Below are 12,500 nucleotides of genomic sequence, written 5' to 3' on the forward strand. Positions count from 1 at the left end.
GGAGAAGGGAGGAGGGAGAGGGGGTAGGGATGGGGCAGAGGGGAGAGGGAGGGGAGGAGGGCGAAAGGGATGAGGGAGAGGGGAGAAGGGCGAAAGAGATGGGGCAGAGGGGAGAGGGAGTTGAGGAGGGCGAAAGGGATGAGGGAGAGAAGGGCGAATGGGATGGGGGGGGAGAGGGGAGGAAGGCGAAAGATGGGGAGAAGGGAGACGGAATGGATGGGAGAGAGGAGAGGAAGGCGAAAGGGATGGGGGAGAAAGGAGGCGGAGATAAAAGGGAAAAGGCGAAAGGATTTTATAGAGGGGAGAAGAGGAAGAGGATAGAGGGAAAAGCAAAAGGGTTGGGGAGAGGGGAGGAGGGCGAAAGGGATGGGGGAGAGGGAAATCAGGGCGAAGGCTTTTGGAGTGAGTTTGAAAGTGAGGGGACATGTAGAGATAGGATAAGAGGGAGGGAAGGGGAGGGGGCGAGAGAGAGGGAAGGAGAGAGGTAGGGAGGGGGGTTGAGGGGAGCTTATTGGCACAGCACATTTTTTATGCGTAATGAGCCACTGGATGGGGAGTTGTTAGGGAAAAATTGGATTTGTTCGGGTGCGGGAAGTGGGGTGTAGGGGGTGGGGGAGGGGGGGAGAGGGGGGCTCGATGGATGCCACGGGGAGGGCGCGAAAATAGCGACAGCCCAGATAAATGGAAAGACGGATGCCCTACGCGATGACCACGGTGGGATTGTTATGAGGTGAGGGCACGATGGGCTTGAGAGCAGGGTGTGATGTCCTACTGGGGGCGGGGAGGGGATGAGAGGGGGATAGTGATAGGGAGTGGCTGTGCGGTCGCGGGCGGCGAGGCTGCGGTGCCGTCGTGGTCGCGCGGCACGTTGCGGTCGCCGATGACGGGCAAAGGGTACCGGTGACGCGCTTCTCCCTCGTGTTTACGGGGCGACTCCTTGGCGGCTTGCCAGGTGGGGGATGGGGAGGGGGAGGAGGAGGTGATGGGGGTAATGTGAGGGGGAGGAAGGAGGGGGGAAGACGGAGGGAGGGAGGAAAGTCAGCGAGAATGTATCGGTGTCGTTCGGATGGCCGCCTTCGAGCGGGGCTTGGTGTGTTTCGCTCCAGGTGTGTCGTGTCGTCGTGTCGGGAGGGCATTTCTTTTTTGCGCCGTGTTGTGTGGCGTGCCGTTGCGTGGCGTTGCGTGGTGTGTGGGATGAGGCGTGTGTGGTGAGTCGCCTCATCACACCTGCCCGGGTTCTGGGGGCGTAGAATGGGGGGGGGGGGGGGGAAGGGCAGGTGTGCTGGACCTTCACCGGTGACACCCGTATGTGCCAAGTTACCTTTATATATATATATATATATATATATATATATATATATATATATATATAATATATATATATATATATATATATATATATATATATATATATATATAAAAGTATGTAGGTGGGTAGGTAGGTATTTACCCGCTTATCATTGGCTCACCACATTATGGTCTTGTCGGGATGAACAAAGAACGTCATGGGAAGAACAAGTGTGTGTGTGTGTAAGAAGAACACATGCGAACTGACAGGCAGGTGTGCAGGGCAGGTGGGCACCTCGGCGACCCCCCCCCCTCCACACACACCAACTAAAGGCTGACAAGAAAGGTGCAGCGCGCCGGAACAGCAGCTTGTCTTTGTAAGGGAGGGGGATATCCTCAAGACAGAGGAAGGGAAACGTGGCCCCTGAAGGTCCTTGCGATAAGTGGCGTGGGAGGCGGAAGGCGTACTGCACTCCTGTTCCCCCTCGTTTTCTTTCTTCCTTCTCTTCTACTTCTTCTTTTTCTTCACCTCCTCCACATATTCTTCACCTCCTCCTCCCTCCTCCGCGTCCTCCTCTTTCTCCTCCTCCTCCTCCTCCTCTTCCTCCTCCTCCTCCTCCTCCTCCTCCTCCTCCTCCTCCTCCTCCTCCTCCTCCTCCGTGTCCTCCTTAAAATCCTCCACCTCTTCTTCCGTCACCTACAATTCTGCCTCCTCGTCCTCCTCCTCCTCCTCCTCCTCCTCCTCCTCCTCCTCTTCCTCCTCCTCTTCCTCCTCTTAACCTCCTCCACCTCTTCTTCCGTCACCTACAATTCCGCCTCCTCGTCCTCCTCCTGTCCTTTCTCCAGCCGTCTCCTAAAGGGGATTCAGGAAGGCGAAGTCGCTCGGCAAGAGCACTTTGAGTGAGCGAGCGCCTTTGGCCGGAAGAGCACGTGTTTGTCTGTCCCTTTCTTGCGTGCGCGCGATGGCTTCGGAGCCTCGGCCGGGACAGAGGGGGAGGGGGAGTAGGAGTGGGGGAGTGGGGGGCTTTTGAGGTTTTCGGGGAGTCGTGTTTTCGTGTCGAAGGCACACTTTATGATAGTTTTTTTTTGGGGGGTGGGAGGGGCGATGGGAAGGAGGGGTTAGGAAGGGGAATTAGGGCGAGGGGTTAAAGGGGTTAGGAAGGGGGAGGAGGGGAAGGGAGGGGTTAGAAAGGGGGATTTGGGGCGAGAGGGGAGAGAGGGGATGGGAAGCGATTGTGGGGGAGTGGGTCGAGAGGGGAGAGAGGAAGCTAGGGCGGGGACGGGAGAGGGGGGGGAGGAAGCGGACGCGACGAAGGATATTTGTTCCGTGCTTGTCCCCCAAGGTGTAAGACACGTGTTCCTTGCTCTTTACGCGAGCTTGAGGCGTGGCGGGACAAGGGTGTCGCGGGGTGTAGGACATGCATGTTCTGCTGTCCAATATGTTTGGAGGGGTTGGAGGGGGAGGGGAGGGGGGGGCTGCTGGGACTGGGGGCTGGGATGGAAGAGAGCCACAGAGGGAGGGGAGGAGGACGGGGCGGGGCGGTGCGACTTGGGAATGTGTTGATGATGTGTGAATGTGTATATGTTTATGGATGTACACGCATCGTCCTTCATCTTTTATTCAGCCAGGACAGCTTGCTTACTGCTTTCGTCAACTTGGCGTATATCGCACGGCGCTCGCACAGCCGCCGCCGCCGCCGCCGACTCCTCTTTGTCGAGAAGGACGTCACACACGCGATGTTTGAGTGACCGATCGCCTTTAAGTATCGGCGGAAGGAGAGGGAAAAAATGAGGTTCTTCCCGCTGTTGCCCAAGGGGAAGACGTGGCGGACGGGGGGAGAGGGAGGAGGAGGAGGAGGAGAAGGAGAACAAAAACAAGAATAAGAACAAGAACAAGGAGGAGGAGGCGGGGGGAAGGGGAGATGAGTTTCGAATGTTGGTGGGTAGAATTCAACAAAGAAGGAAAAGGGGATGAGCGGACAAGAAGAATAAAGAACTGAACGAAGCAAAAGGAAAACGAGAGAAGAAAAAGAAAAAGGATTTCCTCAAAGGGAAGGACACGTTTTCCTTTGATTGTATATCGATTTAACAGACATCCATTCCTCCGTTTAAATGCAAGAGCGATCGGATGCGATATTGTAGATATAAGTCACTAGGTGTTTTATTTGACGTCGCTTCTCCTGCGGGCGACATGCGTGGATGTGGGCGTGGGCGTAGGCGTAGGCGTACCTTCCACGGTGCTGAAAGAGAATCCAGGCTGTGGTGGGCGGCAGGGCGCGTTTGATGATGTACTCTCGAGGAAGTTGAAACACTGTGCATCCTGTTCTGCAGAGGAAAAGCTTAGTGCATAATGCTGCATGAGGGAGGGGGAGGGGGAGGTGGCTAATCTGAACACTTATTACTCTTTTATTTTATGAACTTTTACTCTTTTACTATAACAATTTGGCTGGCTTTCTAAAAAAAGATGCATGTCTTTTTTCAGACAACCGCCAATATTTTTTTTAAATAATGAAAAAAAAAACAATCTAAACTACCCAACCTGCAAGGCTTTATGGATCTCTAGACAAGGGTTGTTATGAATGTTACGTTAACTAATCTTTCCTTCAATTTGCCTTTCGAAATACCTAACTGCAGGAAAGAAAAACGACCATTCTTCCTAGCTGTCAAGAAGTAAATGGAACAGTATATTATTTACCGTCATGAAGTCATCGGCCATGGGTGCAGTAAATAAAGCAGTACACACTAGCCTTCGTCTGGGTTAGCAATGTAATCGATACCAGTACTACAGCAGATGCACTCGGCCTGGTACTATGGTGATAAATGCACGTTTCAAACAGTCCCGAAATGGGTTTTACATGATGTCAGGGTAGCGCCTGCTTCTCTTGTACTTGTATCTTTTCAATACGTTTCAGGATTGGAGAGTATTGGTGATGAGTCGTTTCTGGGAAATGCATATGTGAATAGGAGCACATTTTTTTTTTTTCTACGTGTCAAGATTTGGCAAAGAGAAAAAATATCTAGAATTTCGTTTTATGGATTTTATTGTATTACCATTAGAAACCGTTCGAATGATAATGATGGTAGTTGTTATTATGATGATAATGAGAATAGTAATGGTGGTGGTGATATTCGTGCTAAGTACGCGATCAGTCTACAGATGCACTCTCGAATATGACGGATTTGCAATGTAACATACTCTTTAAAACGTCTGAGTATATAAGTATCAAAGATGTCGAAAAAAAATCAACTTCAAAATTCTCCTGAGTATGTAGCAAATATAACGCCAGGCTATGTACATGTTGATATAATTGAGATGGCGAAGACAGGCGACAGGATGCGTGTGTCACGTGACACTTCCCGATGTAACCACTAATCTATTTTTCATTGGCGTCGGATCGTTATCATGATAACATTTTTTTACTTAATTGCCTCGAGAATTGCTTGTTCATCGTCCCCGCGGCAGGGACAGGGTTATGTTTTATATATATTTTATATTGTTTATTAATTTTGTTTTTTCTTATGTATGCATAATAAGTGGACTGCAGATGATCCATTGCATGGTGCACTTACTACAAGTCTTACTTGGTTGATGCAATAGACAAACAAATGGTAGTTGAAGATGACAGATAGAGCCTTTCCATCCAACCGCTTCTCTTTCAAGCGCCACCCACCGCCGCCCACGAGGGGAAAATCGGCCAGAGGTAATGGAGTGACGGGCGTGCAAGGAAGGGGGTAGGGGGCATTGGGGCAGGGCGATTCGAGCATGGGCGGGGTGGGGTAGGGGTGGGGGGTGGATGATAGCGGGGTAGAGTGATGCGGATGGGATGTGACGTTTATCGCCGTGATGTTACGTTACGTGCGGGCGTGATGATAGGCGCAGGTGTAAGACGGGTTAATTACCACCCATCGGGAGAGGTAGGGTGGGGAGGTGGGTGACGAGGGGAGAGGGCATGCGTGTATTTCGCGTGTTTTCTCTTCTCACTCTCGGTCTCTTATTTTTCATTCCCTCGTTTTCTCTCTCTTCGCTCTTTCTCTCTCTCTCTCTCTCTCTCTCTCTCTCTCTCTCTCTCTCTCTCTCTCTCTCTCTCTCTCTCTCTCTCTCTCTCTCTCTCTCTCTCTCTCTCTCTCTCTCTCTCTCTCTCTCTCTCTCTCTCGCTCCTTTTCTCTCCCTTTCTCTCCCTTTCTCTCCCTTTCACTCTCTCATTTCTGAAGAAATATATATATAACACATTTTCGCTTTAAAACGAAAAGCGTTATATATTACCCCTCGGCACCTTTTCATACACTGTTTGTGTGCTGTGGAAACCAGGAAGCAATCCAGGAGCACTCGAGTGGAAAAGTGAGTGAATTCCTAATTACTCCTTGTCCCACTGGCCTCATAAAGCAGTATGTTTACCAACACGCGCACACACACACACACACACACACACACACACACACACACACACACACACACACACACACACACACACACACACACACACACACACACACACACTCTCTCTCTCTCTCTCTCTCTCTCTCGCTCTCTCTCTCTCTCTCTCTCTCTCTCTTTGTATCTCTTATCTTTCTTTCGATTTTCGTCGCTCAGTCGCTCCCGACATTTCAGGGTATGAAAAGTACCTAACTTGTTCATGCAATCCTTTTACAGATGACTCTCGGGACTTCTTCACAATTTACCTCTTCTTCCTCCTTTTCCTCTGCCGCGCCCTCTTCCTCCCCCCATCCTCTCTCTCTCCCCACCTCCCCCTCCGTTTCCCATCTCACATCCCTGATAACCCCCCCCCCCTCCTTCCGTCCCCTGCAACCCCTCCCCTTCATCCCCTCCTCCCGTCCCCTGCAACCCCCCACCCCTCCATCCCCTCCTCTTCCTCCTCCTGCTTCTCCTCCTCCTCCTCCTGCTTCTCCTCCTCTTCCTCCTCCTGCTTCTCCTCCTCCTCCTCCTCCTCCTCCTCCTCCTCCTGCTTCTCCTCCTCTTCCTCCTCCTGCTTCTCCTCCTCTTCCTCCTCCTGCTTCTCCTCCTCCTCCTCCTCCTCCTCCTCCTCCTCCTCCTCCTGCTTCTCCTCCTCTTCCTCCTCCTGCTTCTCCTGTTTCTCCTCCTCCTCCTCCTCCTGCTTCTCCTGTTTCTCCTCCTCCTCCTCCTCCTCCTCCTCCTCCTCCTCCTCCTCCTCCTGCTTCTCCTCCTCCTTCTTCTCCCCCTCCTCCTTCTCCCCCTCCTCCTCTTCCTCTCCCTCCTCCTCCTCCTCTTCCTCCCCCTACTCCTCCTCTTCCTCCTCTTCCTCCTCCTCCTCTTCCTCCTCCTCCCCCTCTTCCTCCTCTTCCTCCCCTTCCTCCCCCTCCTCCTCCTGCTTCTCCTCCTCCTCCTCCTTCTCCCCCTTCTCTTCATCCCCCCCTCCTCCTCCACCTCCCCCTCCTCCTCCACCTCCCCCTCCTCCTCCACCTCCCCCTCCTCCACCACCACCACCACCTCCTCCCCCCCTCCGCCTCCCCTCCTCCTCCTCCTCCTCCTCCTCCTCCCCCACCTCCTCCTCCTCCTCCATTGGACGTGGATACAGACGGACACTCCCGACTGTGCGAACTCGGGTCTCTTTTTTCCCCCTCCTTGATAATCTCGTGGGACGTGACATTCTTGGCGAGCGGGAACGCTGTGTCGGTCGGTCGGTCGGTCGGTCGGTCGGTCGGTCGGTCGGTCGGTCGGTCGGTCGGTGAGGAGTCGCTCGCTACTTACCGACTTACGCGCCTGTTTGTGTATGCCCCCCCCTCCCCCTCCCCCACTCCCACTCCTTGCCCCACCCCCACTCCTTGCCTCACCCCCACTACACCCCCACTGGGAAGAAGGGCAGCTGCTTTTCTTCTGGGTACTGGGCACTGGGCACTGGTGGGCAGGGTGTGATCTCGATGCTCTTTTTTGGTGCTGGTGTAATGACTCTTCGTTATGCTGTTTGTGCTGTTTTTGCTGCTATTGCTATTTTCTTGTAGTTGCTGTTGTTGTTGTTGTTGTTTTTTTACGGCTGTTGCTGCCGCCTCTGTCGCTACTGCACGTGTTTACTTTGGCAGTGTGTAGTGGTGCTTAGGTATGTCGGGATTCATTCCCTCTTATCTTTCTCTCTCTCTGTTTCTCTCCCTTTCTCACTCCCTACTTATATTCTTTGGGCACATCTATTTCTCTCTCTCTCTCTCTCTCTCTCTCTCTCTCTCTCTCTCTCTCTCTCTCTCTCTCTCTCTCTCTCTCTCTCTCTCTCCCCCCTTCTCCCTCACCATCTCCTTTCCTTTCCCCTTCCTCCTCCTCTCGTCCTCCCCCGCGTCCTCTCTCTTCCTCCTCTTCCACTCTCCCTTCCTCTCTCTCCCCTCTCCCCCCACCCCCATCCCTTCCCTCCTTCCCAATCCCCATCCCCTCTCTCTTTCCTCCTTCCCCTCCCTCTCTCCCCTCCCTCTCTCCCCTCCCTCCCCCTTCCCGCTCCACCTTCCCTCTCCCCCTTCCCTCACTCTCCCCTACCTCTCTCCCCTTCCCCCCCTCCTTTGTTTTTCGTGCGGTGCTTCGTCCTCATGATATCCACGTGATGGGAACTTCAGTTGTACCCACACCCGACAGACACAGTTACTCTCGGCGTATTCGTTAAGGAACGGGAGAGGTTCTTACAAGTGCCCCCCCCCCCTCTCTCTCTCTCTCTCTCTCTCTCTCTCTCTCTCTCTCTCTCTCTCTCTCTCTCTCTCTCTCTCTCTCTCTCTCTCTCTCTCTCTCTCTCTCTCGCTCTCGCTCTGTGTGTGTGTGTGTGAGAGAGAGAGAGAGAGAGAGAGAGAGAGAGAGAGAGAGAGAGAGAGAGAGAGAGAGAGAGAGAGAAAGAGAATGTGACTTTTTTAAAGATAAGAAAAAAGGAGTAAAGGGGAGTCGGGGAGTGGAGGGAGTTGAGAGAACGGAGTGCTTAAAGTTTTGATCATGTTATAGATTTTCTCTAAGATTTATTTCAGTCGAATGGTAAGAGTTTTGATTGGCAAGCGGATCTTTTTACATGAATTCCTTGTATAAAAGTTTTACGTCCTACGTGCTCGCTTTCTCCTCCTCCTCCTCCTCCTCCTTCCCCTCTTCATCCTCCCATTGCTCTTGTTGTATTTTCTTTATTTTCTAGTTGATATTGCCGGTTTTATTCTCGTTAGAAAGGGATGGGAAAGGAAAAGAGAGAGAGAGAAAAGGAAAGGGAAAGGGAAAGGGAAGAGAGAGGGAGAGAGAGAGAGAGAGAGAGAGAGAGAGAGAGAGAGAGAGAGAGAGAGAGAGAGAGAGAGAGAGAGAGAGAGAGAGAGAGAGAATGCAAGAGAGAGAAGAGAGAAGTCTGTATGGGAAGTTTATGCGTTTCTTGGAAAGTGCGGTGGGTGACCTTGAGGATAAAACGAACGAGATGATGAATAAATTGAATTTGATTTATTCTGCTATGGTGACGGCGGCGGCGACTTAGGGAGGAGGACTGAAAGAGGTGCCGGAGGGAGGCTGACCCCTCCTTTCCTCTTCCCTCTCCCTCCTCCTCCTCCTCCTCCTCCTCCTCCTCCTCCTCCTCCTCCTCCTCCTCCTCCTCCTCCTCCTAATCATCATGATCCCCCTCTTCCTCCGCTTCCTTTACTCTCTCTCCTGTTTACTCCTCTCCACATCTGTCTACCTTCTTAATTAAATGCATTTCCTCTCTATCTACTTCTTTTCTATTTTTTAGTCCTCTCTACTTTCTTTCCTCTCCACTCCTGTTCTTCCTCGGTCGGTCGGTCGGTCGGTCGGTTTGGTGACGGTGACTTTCACGTTGTTTAATTCTGCATCTCTTCTCTCCCTACGGTTTGCGCGGCCTACTTTCTCGTAATGTTTTTTTTTTCTATATCGTTATCCATGGTTGTTTTTTTGTTGTTATTTTGTGTTCTTGTTTGTTTCATTGATATCGTCTTTATTTCGTATTCGGTTCTTTGTTGAAGATATAAGGAGAGGGAGGAGGGGAGGGAGGGAAGAAAGAAAGAAAGAAAGGAATGAGTGTAGGGTAAAAGGGGATGGGCATGCAAACAGACAGACAGCTAGGTAGAAATGGAGTTAGGAACCAAAGGACATGGCGAGAGAGGTCGAGCGAGGCCGAATATAAACAAGACAGACAGGTAGAAATGGACACCATACATTGAGAGAGAAAGAGAAAGAGAGAGAGAGAGAGAGTTAGAGGATGAAGGAGGGACGGGAAATCATTATGGGCACTGGTCTATGGTAGCGGATGGCATGAGTAAGCAAGTGCGGCGACAGCGAGGCCTGGGCACCTTGGGCACAGTGCCACGCCGATGGCCCGCTCGACTTACCTTGTGTGTGTGTTGGCACCGGCGCCGCCCCGAGTTCCTCTCTCGCGGATTCTCTCTCCTCAAGATCGTAAACATTGCGCACATATTGGCGGCTTCTCTTGCCGGTCCTCCCACTCCGGCCGCCGCTCGCCCTCGGCGCGCCCGCCGCTTTGCTTCTTTGCTTCTTTGCTCTCTCTAGACTTCTTTAACTCTTCGCCTTTTCTCCGGCTCTCTCTCTCTCTCTCTCTCTCTCTCTCTCTCTCTCTCTCTCTCTCTCTCTCTCTCTCTCTCTCTCTCTCTCTCTCTCTCTCTCTCTCTCTCTCTCCCCCCTCCTCCGTTTTGATGTGCGAGTTTTGTGTTTTGCGTTTTGTCTTCTTTTTTGGGTTTGGATTTTCTTTGTTTCTGGTCTCGGCTCTTCTTTATATATGTATGGTTATGTTTTAACAGTGTTCTACACCGTCGCCACATACACGCCTTTCGCCAGTGTAGCCAAAATTGGTCCTAAATCCGTCGTATGATAAGAGTGTATTCTCCAAAACTTATGCTATACACACATCCCAGAAAGGAGCATGAGATTAGACCGAATAAAAAAATACAGCGCATATAAAACTACTACAACAATAAAAAACAACAACAACAACAAAGACCCCCCATAAATATCCAAACAAGGAAACTTAAAATGTGGAGGAGATGAAAGCAAAATAATGGTCGACTATCCCGGGATCAGGTGGTGTATCGGTCCTTCCTTCCTTCAGGCGGCGCGGAAGGAAGAGGAGTAGGAGTTCATTCGTCGGTCGGTCGGTCGGTCGGTCGGTCGGTCGGTCGGTCGGTCGGTCGGTCGGTCGGTCGGTCGTTCTGCCGAAGTTTACCGAGCGCACCTTGTTATGTCGTGTTTACATATTATTATCCTTCGGTCTCCGGCCGTTGCGGGAAGACTCGACTATTTTATTTTTATTTTTTTTCTCTCTCCTTCCGCCGCTTTTATGTTTCTTCTGTGTATATATTTTCTCGATTTTTTTCTTATTATACGTGGTTGATTTTGATTTAGTCTTATTTTATATTTTATATATATATATATTTTTTTTGTCCATTACCGCTTCCTTGGTCAACTCTTTTTTTTTCGGGAAATAGTAGTTGACATGTAGAAGCCTTGTACGTTGCTGCATAATTCACATATCATTTTTTTTAAATAATATTTTGATGTTATCCATGCTGTTATTATGTCAATTGTTATTGTTATTGATTTATTACAATTACTGTTATCATCACTACTGTTACTGCTACTGCTACTACTACTGAAATTCAACAATCTTTCTCTCTCCAACAGGTGAGCGCCTCGGATAAGTTGCTGCATGTCTGCTCGCCCGCGTGTCCTCTTGCCGTCGCTCTTGGACCTCCCTCTATGTGTGTAGGTGAGTGGTCGGGGAGGGGGGGGGGCGATTATCCAGGTCCTTAATGTGGAATGGAGGACTGGGGGCGGTGTTATTCAGTGGTCTTTTGAAAGACTTTTTTCTTTCAAACAAGGCACTTGGATTCTTTCAATCATGTGTGTTTATTATAAAGAGTCTTTATCTTCTGATATATATATATATATATATATATATATATACATATATATATATAGATATATATATATATATATATATATATATATATATTAGTATTCAGTTGCAATTCTTTCCCTTTGCTCTCCATGGCAACAACAGGCCGGCCGAGTACGACGTATTGTTGACGTGACGTGACATGACGTGACGTGATGATTAAGGGGGAGTGAGAGGATTGGGTGAAGGAGGGAGGAAGGGAGAGAGAAGGGGGTTGAAGGGAGTAGGGATAGGAGGGGGGAAGTGGAAAGGTAATGAGAATGGAGATGGGGAAGAAGGGGGAGGAGGGGAAAAGGGGGGTATCGTGGAAGGAAAAGAGGAAGTAGCTGTAGTCTCGTAGCCGTGTCCTTGGTGCATGGTAAGGGGCAAGGAGGGGGAGGAGGGGAGTACCGGGGAAGGTGAAAGGATGGGAAGGATGGGAGTAGGGGAGGGGAGGGGAGAAGGAAGGGGAGTTTTTGTTGTGTTAGGGTGACGTAGAAGATCCTACCGCGGCTAAATGTTGCCATAGCCTCACGGTAAAGGGTGCGTGGGTGGAAGGAGAGGGCTTAGGGAGAGGGACGGTGAAGGCTACCGAGGGGAGGTCGTTGTATGGGAGGGCGGGCGGGCGGGCAGGGAGAGGGAGAGGGAGAGCTAGAAGGGATTTTATGACTGGCTTGCAAAAGAGGAGGGAGAGTGAGTGTGAATGAGGGGGCAGGGAGAAAGGAAAAGCAATTGCAGAATATTTTGGGGGTTGGGTGGGGCGAATCTCCTCCCGAGCTTATAGACGTGTCGGGAGCATAGCATAGAATAGTAGTGCAAGGTAAGGTATAGCATACCATGCCAGGCAGGAGTGGGCATAGTAGAACAGGCTTGGGTCGGGCATAGAAAAGCAGCACAAGCCATAGCAGAGTAGGACAGGCCATGCCCCATCCAAACAGGGCATTCCAGATCATAGCAGGGCAGAATAGGGCAAAGCCGATCATGGTAAAAGGGGGGACAAGGTAGGCCAGGGCATAACAGATCAAGACAGGACAGAGTAAGGTAAAACTGAGCATGGTGTATAAGCTCGATAGGCGCAGGGCACGGACAAGGACAAGGACAAGTACAAAGGCAAGACAGGCTAAGGCAGACAGCGTTACGGGAAGCCGGACACCTTCCGCGAGTCTGCCAGGTGTTAATTGCTCCGCTCACAGAACGAGTTTATTGATAAAATCACCCCAGTTAAGTGGCGGGAGACGGCGCGGCGGGCGAGTGTGGACGCGCTCGGAGGCAGTAATCGGGTTATCGTTTCCTGGGTCTCGTGCTCGCTTTTGGACCGGACTTTTAACCCTTTTTTGG

The 12,500-nt window shown here is 50.9% G+C and overlaps 1 protein-coding gene across 6 annotated transcripts in view; it reads left to right on the top strand.

Moving 5' to 3' along the window:
* LOC122249886 (uncharacterized) overlaps window positions 1-12,500 on the top strand; it is a 370,052-nt gene that overhangs the window by 171,911 nt on the left and 185,641 nt on the right. The window contains exon 2 of one of the 6 annotated variants that reach the window (XM_086549173.1): window positions 10,910-10,994. The exons of the other annotated variants lie outside the window; for them this stretch is intronic. The gene's annotated coding sequence lies outside the window, so the exon portion shown is untranslated. The remainder of the gene's footprint in view (window positions 1-10,909; window positions 10,995-12,500) is intronic. 6 annotated transcript variants of the gene reach the window in all.

Source organism: Penaeus japonicus, unplaced genomic scaffold, assembly GCF_977035675.1.
Source record: "Penaeus japonicus unplaced genomic scaffold, GWHDUDI00000001_assembly GWHDUDI00000021, whole genome shotgun sequence".
NCBI classification, from domain to species: domain Eukaryota; kingdom Metazoa; phylum Arthropoda; class Malacostraca; order Decapoda; family Penaeidae; genus Penaeus; species Penaeus japonicus.